The sequence below is a fragment of the Lithobates pipiens genome, unplaced genomic scaffold, assembly GCF_037356315.1.
Source record: "Lithobates pipiens isolate NorthernLeopardFrog02 unplaced genomic scaffold, aLitPip1_a1.2 Scaffold_11, whole genome shotgun sequence".
Taxonomy (NCBI): Eukaryota; Metazoa; Chordata; class Amphibia; order Anura; family Ranidae; genus Lithobates; species Lithobates pipiens.
In genome coordinates, this window is record NW_027507696.1 from 1143362 (window position 1) to 1152877 (window position 9516).

Genomic DNA, 9516 nt, shown 5'->3' on the forward strand with positions numbered 1-9516 from the left:
TAGTGTAATTCTCCTATTTAGGGAGATTGCAGATTGGGTTGTAGAACATAAAAAAAAAAAAAAAAAAAAAAAAAAGGAGCAACTGGACTATGAGATATATATACTCTTCAACAAGAAAAATAAAAATAAAAAAAATAAATAAAAAAAAATATATATATAGTACTAAAGTCTTACCCCATATGACAGGCAAGTTGCTTGTATTATTTATCGTTCTTATCACATGTTGGGTATATCAATTAACATTGAAATGAGGATAGATAATCTCTTCCTCCTTTACTTATCAAGCCAGCGGACCGCGGTAAGAGCCCCCATTTAGGGATCCACCATTTCTGTCCCCAAAAGGATCTGCAGAGGCACGAGAAATATGTGTAAAATATATCTTAGCCATTGGATTATGTTTATCAAATGGCGCAGTCCAAGTTTTTAACATACCTGGTAGTAATATGACAATAAAGAAATGAAACCAGTTCATACAGCCCGGTATCCACGTGTACCATATATTGTCAGATAAAAGTTGGACAAGGTGTGTTTCTAAACACGAGAAAATTCTCTGTATTGATCTCTGAAACAGAAAAGATAAACGAAGAGACCAAGTCTTCATTATAGCCATCCCAGAATTGAGGATAAAAAATGCATAGCCCTAAAGTTAGGACTGCAGGCATGTCCAATTAGTCCAGTGAAGACATATTTGTCTTACCTGTTAAATGAAGCAACGTGGTCTATTCGGTGAAGTTTTGGAGTTTCCTCCTTCCGTTTGGCAGCTCCACGTGTCCGCTCCCAATGCTAGCTTGGATAGCACTGACCGGGAGCCGCGAATTTAAACTCGTGTCTCCAGCCCGGCAGCGTCTGACGTCATCGCTGGGCTGCGGGCACACCTAATGGGAGGATCCCCTTCGTGCGCACGAAGTATTCCCTTCGTGCGCACGTAGGTGTCTAGTGCGCGTGCGTAACGAACGTGTTGCACGTCAATACAGCGCGTCGGCCATTTTAGATTCTGGTCGAAGTGGAAGGCTTTGCCAGTAGTGACCCATAGAAGCCTGTACTGTGGCCAGGATCCACCATTTGGTCAGAGACAGGTAACGTATACGGTTTAGGGGCTGTTAGCCCTGATTTTAAATTCAAATGAGTCATAGTTCAAGTAAATGGGGACAAAGGTATCCCGACATAAATGTCGATTGCCATATGTCCATGGTTTCCAATGATGGAAAAGGAAACTAATTTGCTTGAGACCGGCAAAACCGAAGAAGGGGATTAGCCCATATTTGAAACGGGGCGGGCTGACCAAACCCTCAACTGGTTGAGGAGGGTTGTAGGTCAGATCCGCCCCGAGGTGCCCGTACAGACCCGAAGGGGGGCAAAAGATAATAGGAGGGTCCCTTTTGTATCATAGAGTCCCTACCTCAGCTCGCTGGCTTGAAAACACCTCATTGTTTATGGCTATTCGAATATGGCCCGTGCTATAGGAACAAAAAAAAATAAAAAAAATAAAAAAAAAATTGTGTTTGGAACCATTTTCCACCTCACATTTCTTTCCTCCCTGCCTATGTAAGGAAAGGTTTAAAACTGATTGAGTCATTGAGTCCCGGAGATCGGGTGGCCCCCAAATTGTGTATCCATCTAGTCTCCCGCTGTAAGAGTATATTATTGTAATCTCCCCCTCTTTCCCCTGGAGGGACATGTTCCAGGGGGAAGAAATGCATAAGACTATCATTAAATTGATGATATAGGCCAAAATGTCGGCTGATTGGGGTTTCCATCTTTCTCCCCCGCACCAGGGACACATGGTCCCTGATGCGGTGGAAGAAGGGACGCTTCGTCTTCCCAACGTAAAAAGCATTGCATTGACAGATCATAATATATACCACTCCCACTGACTGACATGTTACAGCGAATTTAGGCTTGAAAGTGTGGCCATTGGGCAGGCATATGGATTTTGACGCATGGAGATATCGTCAGAAGCCACATTTGTGGCAAGGGGTGCATCCCACCTTGGAGCCCATCCTCGAGGGAGGATGGGCTCCAGTCCCTTTTGTTTCTTATCCCCTTTCCTTGTATAAGTAAAAAACATGGGTTTATGTGTGTAAGGTTTACCCATAATCCCATGTTTTTCACACAGTTAAGAAGGAGAATGAGAATCTTCTGCTGCTGAAAAGGTACTGTTTTAATCAAGCTAATTCATATATTACTATGCTATATGTTATAACATAATCATTTATTATTTATCTATTTACTGTGAAATTACTGGTTGGAAGTTATAACTTCAAACTTCAGTAATTTGTCCGTTAAGCCCCCTGCTTGAATACAGTTTTTTAAAATATAGTAAATTACCTTAAAAACGATATATAATAATTATTATTTGTATATTACTTACTTTTGGTAATTAACCCCTTGTCACCCAGGCCAATTCTGACACTTCTTCCTACGTATAAAATTCATAATTGTTTTGCTAGAAAATTACTCAGAACACTCAAACATTTATATATATATTGTTTTAGCATAAAATGGCGGCCATTGCAACTTTTTATGTTACATTCTGTTTGCAGAAAAAGCTTATTGTCAGTGGGGATGCTGTCTAAATAAATGATGGTTTTTCCACCTATGATCATCAGTAAACTGACCACCCCTCTAGTCCCAATCCCTCCTTTCTCTAGACTCTGATTTGGGCTTGTCTCTAAGGCCGTGTACACAAGAGCGTTTTTTTCCGTCGGAATAAACTCTGAAGGTTTCTCCGACGGAGTTCTGCTGAAGCTGTCTTGCGTACACACGGTCACATCAAAGTCCGTACATCAAGAACGCGGTGCTGTACAACACGTACAATGGGACTCAGGGATATAGGGACTATAGGGAGTTTCCCGGTGGGCCGATGGCTCAGTGGGCCGCTTTCAGTGACACCCAGAGGCATCGCTGGGGGGGGAGACTTTTGGAGCTATAGCCCCGAATCTGGGGCCCATAGCCCCGAGTCAGTCCAGGAGTCCCCAACCACAGGGTCCCGGCCCACTACCTGCCCTCTTTCTGGTGACCCTAATGTAAGGAGGGGCTCTCTGGGGAACCTGATGTAAGAGAGAGGCTCTCTGTGGACCTGGATGTAAGGGGGGGCCTCTGCGGGGACCCGGATGTAAGGGGTCGACTCTCTAGGGACCCTGATGTAAGGCGGATGATCTCTGGGGACTCTGATGTAAGAGGGGCTCTCTGGGGACCCTGATGTAAGGGGAAGGCTATATGGGGACCCTGATGTAAGGGGAGGATCTCTGGGGACCCTGATGTAAGTGGGGGGCTCTCTGGGGACCCAGATGTAAGGAGGGGCTCTCTGTGGACCCTGATGTAAGGGGGGCTCTCTAGGGGCTTTTTTGCCCAATTGCGTACTGTTTATATACTGTTTTTTGCGTGTTTGCAAAATTAAAGTGGGCCGGTCTGGATGAAGTCCAGGGCCAAATTGTTGTCCCAGTCCAGCCCTGATGGGACTAGAAAAAGGAAGTTTAATAGCCAGTAGCCAATAGCTTCCGTCTCGTACTTGCTTCAGAGCAAGGTCCGTCGGAACAGCATACAGACGAGCGGTTTTCCTGATAGGAATTTGTTCCACCAGAAACATTTAAAACATGTTCTCTTTCTAGGTCCGTTATAATTTTCGACATAAAAAGTCCGATGGGGCATACACACGATCCGAATATACGATGAAAAGCTCCCGTCTGGCTTTCTCTGTTGGAAGTTTCGCTCGTGTGTACGCGGCATTACATGCTCTGCGCACACGTGACAGTTGCTGAATTACTGCCTTTGTTGGGTTTAATGATATTTTTTAGAAAGTCGGGGCAGCTTGACCATGGGTTGGAACCAATCCTTCTCACAGGATAGATTCCAAGGCTGCTTTGAGGGCTTCAGGAAAGCTCCCTTGATGCTCGTTAGATGCTTTGTAAATGCTCGGAGTGTTCTGGCCTTCAGGTGAAAGTTTACAAACCAAGATTAAAAAAAATTGCACAACTATAGCAGCTCTGCCCATCGCAGGCTCCCAACCGCTAAAGGGTTAAAATCGATACCTTCACAGGCTATGGTGACGTCTGTGGGTGCGGCGATTTCCCTAATACACGGTATTACCGTGACACTGGAAAAACAGGAACTGAACTGTCACCTGGTGTACACCGAGGTTTACAAAGCCCCATTCGTCATCACCGGATTATAGGAAAATATGAGAGAAAAAAGCGTGGGTTATTTTAGACGCACATTAAGATCAGTTCAAAGGGATAAACAGTTATTTTTAACCATGTGACTGCAATCTTATTGGACTGGAAATAACTGTCACTTTTTTTGAAAGTAAGCCCCTATACACACTATTAGATTTTCTGCAGATTTTTGTCTTCAGATTTACCAAAACCATGTAGTGCGCCTGCCTGATTGCATACAACTTTAACCACTTGGTTCCCGCACTACGTCTATTGACGTCATGGGGTTTCGCTGGTTATATCTAAATGATGCCTGAGTCCACAGACATCATTCAGATATTGCCGTTTTCAGCCGGCGATTCCCTACACCATAAGAACGATCATAGCGGCTGTTCCACCGCTTGATCGTTCTTACGGGCGGCGGGAGGTGACGCCCCCCCCTCCCGCCGCCCTCCGGTGCTTCTACCGACTCACCGTTTCCATCGCTGTCTTGAAGCCCCATTGAAGCCTCATCGAGTCCCCACCGAAACCTCATTGAAGCGCCAAGCAAAAGCAAGGTGTAAACAGGACTGTAAGCTAACCATTTTATTTAGTGACAGGAGCTTTGACTGGCGTTCAGAGAGCTTTAACAAAGTGTGTCCGAAGCCATGTTTTGAAGAAAGTGTAAACTAGCCCATACAGATGTAGCACCCTGATGTTTAGGCAGAGTTGCTAGTAAATTTACCTGTCCTGTACAGTTGCCTTGGCGAACTGATGGGAGATCAATTAATTCCACTCTAATTCTGGAATTGCCGCCCTCTCTTCTGCCCAGGGCCGTTTTTAAGACAGGGCAAAAGGGGCAGCTGCCCTGAGCCCTGTCATTGTTGTGGGGCCCAAAGCAGCTATCTAATACTTGCCAACTATCCTGGTTTAAATTCCCTTGTCCCTTGAGTTTAGTCCTGTGCTGTGTCCCGATATCTCAGTGTGAAGTGCTGCTACTAACGCTGCCCAGCTCTGCCCTATTGTTGTGTACAGATGACTCACCTGTAGACCCTGTGTTTACATGTAAATTACCGGCATTCATATGTAAATAGCAGCGGCATTCATATATAAATATCAGCGGCTGGTGGCATTGATATGTATATCATGCCCCCCGAGGTCATATACACAGTAATCTCTAGCAACCAATCAACAAGCAGAAATCATGTGCTGTAACCTCTAGCAACTAATTAGTGAGCCGTAATGTGTGCTGTAACCTCTAGAAACCAGTCAGTGAGCGGTAATGATACACTGTAACCTCTGGCATCCAATCACAATAGCTGCCTGATCCCATTCAGTAAACTCATTTTGAGTCTAACTGCTAATTATTGTATGTCTCAGAGCAGGTGGAGAGCGAAACTGCATGGGGGGGGGGGGGCAAGAAAAGCTTCGCTCAGGGTCCAATCAATATTAAAGACGGCCCTGCTTCTGCCACTAAATGACCGGGTAGGTGGTGGCACTACATCTGTATGGGCTAGTTTACACTTACTTCAAAACATGGCTTTGGACACACTCTGTTAAAGCTCCTGTTACTAAATTAAATGGTTAGCTTACAGTCCTGTTTACACCTTGCTTTTGCGTGGTGCTTCGATGAGGCTTTGGTGGGGCTTTGGTGGGGTTTCCGTGGGGCTTCAAGTGATGCTTTGCCATAGATTTCAATGGGGGCTTTGAAGACGCTTTAAAGCACCACTAAAGCTACATGGGGTATCATTTTTGAAGCAAAGCAAAAGCAAGGTGTAAACAGGACTGTAAGCTAACCATATTATTTAGTGACAGGAGCTTTGACTGGCGTTCAGAGAGCTTTAACAAAGCGTGTCCAAAGCCATGTTTTGAAGCAAGTGTAAACTAGCGGTTAATATGTGTACAAACCGAAGCAAGTGTAAACGAGTCCTAAAGCCCCATACCCGCGATTGGACGTTCCGACGCAAAATGTTGGATGTGAGCTTTGTTGGCGGACAATATGACTGTGTGTACGCTCCATCGGACAGTTGTTGTCGGACTTTCCACCAACAAATGTTGGCTAGCATGTTCTCAAATTTTCCGTTAACAAATGTGTGTTGTCAGACTTTCCGAGCGTGTGTACACAAGTCCGTCGGACAACAGTCCAAAGTACAAACACGCATGCTCGGAAGCAGAAGCGGTCAGTCTTGTAAAATAGCATTTGTAATGGAGAATTAACATTCGTGACGGGGGGGGATTTGGGGGAGAAAATCATTTATACCAGAAGCTGTATGGGGGGGGGGGGGGTTGTGTTGAGGGAGATTGGGATGGAGAAGATCCAATTCTAGAAGGTGAGAGAGGATTTGTGCTGGAAGGGGAGGATTGGGGCAGAGGATTTGTTCTGGGAAGGATGAGTGTTCAGATTAGTGCTGAATTTCACAGGGGGGTGGGGGAGTGCATATTTTTGCAGAAAAGGTAAACTGGGGGGAGAGCATTGCTTGCGCCATCACAAATCCTCCCAAATCACCCCTCCTCCAGTATATATCTGTCCCCAACTGTAGCCCACATTTAAGTCCTCTACCTCCCAAAGTGACCCCCCAGCACATACAGTAACAAAAGCCTGGGTTTTGTTTAACCACGCCCCTTAAGCCCCTGTCACTGAAAAGTTTGGCCACCCCCTATTAATTTTTGCCGCATAGCACGACGCTTCTACCCCCCCACAAGTGTCCCTCATCCTCAATTTTTAAAGTTGGGAGATGTGCAATTATCTGGGAGATTAAACCTATCCCCAGCACCTGACTATGCAGTGGAAGGAGGACACAAGGGTAGTGTGTACACATTGTTCACATACGGTACATCCCTGCATGTTGTGTGTTTACATTCCTGCCAGTTATATGGCCTTGTACCTGGTTACGTAACCAAAGTCACGTGCCGGTCACCTTTACACGGCATTAGAGCTGCTGATTGCCATATCCCCCGGAGTGTAAACTCTCAGGAAATGCATGTTGCTAAAAAAAAAAGTTTTTTCTCAGTTGTAATCTGTTTACAATCTTTATGTCTGCTTTTCCTTCCTGACCTAAATATTGCAAAGAAAATATTATTATATATATTCCTGCATAAGGAAGAGTTGTCATAATATATTTGGCATAACTGCATATCCAGTTTGGTGGGCAAGCCTGGTAGGTGCTGCATAGTTGCCAACTGTCCCAAATATCCCGGGATTAGGACCTTTGTCCCGATTTAATTTTGTCCCAGGAAATGTCCCGGGAAATTCGGTTTGTCCCCGTTTTTCGCCGCCGGCCGCTAGAGATGTCTCCGCGGGCCGCCATTTTAAAGAAGACCAGAAGCTGGTCTTCAATAGAGATGCTGCGGTGCCGCCCACCCCCGCTGCCAGTGTCTGTGAAGTGCATGGAAGGTGGGCGGCGCCGCAGTTCAAAGTCTTTCCGCGCGGCAACGATGACGTCTGGAGGATGTCGGGGGCCAGTCTGGATGTCGGGGGCCAGTGAGTCTGGATGTCGGGGGCTAGTCTGGATGTCGGGGGCCAGTGAGTCTGGATGTGGGGGGCTAATATGGATGTCGGGGGCCGTTCTGGATGTCAGAGGGGGCAGTCTGGTTGTTGGGGGCCAGTCTGGATGTCCGAGGGGGCAGTCTGGATGTCTGAGGGGGCAGTCTGGATGTCCGAGGGGGCAGTCTGGTTGTCGGGGGGCAATCTGGTTGTTGGGGGCCAGTCTGGATGTCGGGGGCCAGTCTGGATGTCAGAGGGGGCAGTCTGGATGTCAGAGGGGCACCAGATGTTAGGAGGACTGATGGGGACACCAGATGTAAGGAGGGGCTCTGCTGATGGAGACAGATGTGAGGAAGGCTGCTCTGATTTTTTTTCTATTGAAAAAGCCCATGGCGTGCAAACACACCCAAAAAACTTCCACCCGGTGCATAAAAAAAGTGCACACACATAAAGAGTGACACACTAAAAAGTGCAGACGGGTGCCTGATGTCCTCCAAAAGAAGGACCATACCCTGATCCCCCGGGGCGTTAGGCTCCAGACAGGGACTGAGGTACCAGACTCAACAAGTGGGACCCGGACGAAACCGGAATCCCTCCTTTCCCCGGGAGGACTGCCGAAACAGAACCTCCTAGGTACTTGGTACTGTGGGGGCTTCCCCGAAGGTAGGCCCCCCCTCATGGAGATTGGACCAAGCCATAAGGCCTATGTCCGCTCTCCCAGAGACTTTCAGGATTGGTCCGAGGACCGACACCCTACTCATCAAACGTGCAGTGACAAACAGTGACAAACACACACAAATAAAATAAATAAAAAGTGAGGAAGGGATAGTGGAGAGGAGAGTGAAAAGTGGCCATTGTGCAATACAATGGCCGGCCCTCCGGCCAGGAATCAAAAATTCCTCTGGTCCTAGCCAAAAGGCCGGGCCCTAGAGGCAGGTGTAAAAAAAGCGTGTAATGGTGACGTGACCTAGGTGCCTAAATCAAAGTGCAGACGCACAGTGAAAGAAGGCACCCCTGGACTGCCACTCCAGGGGCACATCACCATGGGCTTTCCAACAAAAGCATCCCCGACAGCCCAGCCCAGACCACGACAGCCCCCACCACAGCCAGAAAGGCATGGAGATCAGCGAGCTTAGTGAGACCCTTTGCCATCAGGTCCCACCCTCACTCCCGTCACTCCTACCTAATTACATTCGGAAGGTACCGGCCGCTCCTCTGCTGGAACAGAAGAGCTAAGCGTTCCCTCCCGAAAAACTGACTGGGGCTAAAGCTGCCACAATCCAAGCCGGTCTGCCAGGGTCCCCTCCCCTGGCGCCGACCAGTGGTTCTCCGCCCTCATCAGGAGGCTTCCCGAACCAGCTACGAACCAGTCCGGGTCACCTTTACACCAACAGGCTTTGCATAGCAACCGCCACCCCTACTCCACCTCGCCGTAGAGCAGGGACGGTAGACCAGCGCCACCTATTGGCAACTGATAAGAACAGATACTACACTTGATCTTAGCCAAAAGGCCGAGAAGGCTGCTCTGATGGGGCACCTGATGTAAGGAGGGACTCTGCTGGGGGCACCTGATGGCAGGCAACGTGGCTAGTGACGCGCTCAGGGCTCCCACTGATTCTGCATTATGGTGAGTTGAATGATTTAATTTTATATTACAATGTAATAATAGAAATAATGCGCTTCAATCATCCTGACACCATAACAATCATGGCGCCGGGATCATTGAAGCGTTAACACCAGGTATTTGGAGTATCTTTATCTGCTGATTGTCAAACTCTGGAAAACACATATTGCTATTGTGGTGTAGGATCAGGGGCTGCTGTCCTTCCATCCCTCCCCCCCTTTCCCTCTCCATCCCACATTCATCTCAGACTCTAACCACACCCCTTTGAGCCACGC

The 9516-nt window shown here is 47.3% G+C and overlaps 1 pseudogene; it reads right to left on the reverse strand.

Moving 5' to 3' along the window:
- Positions 1-9007: 9007 nt before the first annotated feature.
- LOC143961185 (U2 spliceosomal RNA) lies at positions 9008-9140 on the reverse strand (annotated as a pseudogene).
- Positions 9141-9516: the final 376 nt, after the last annotated feature.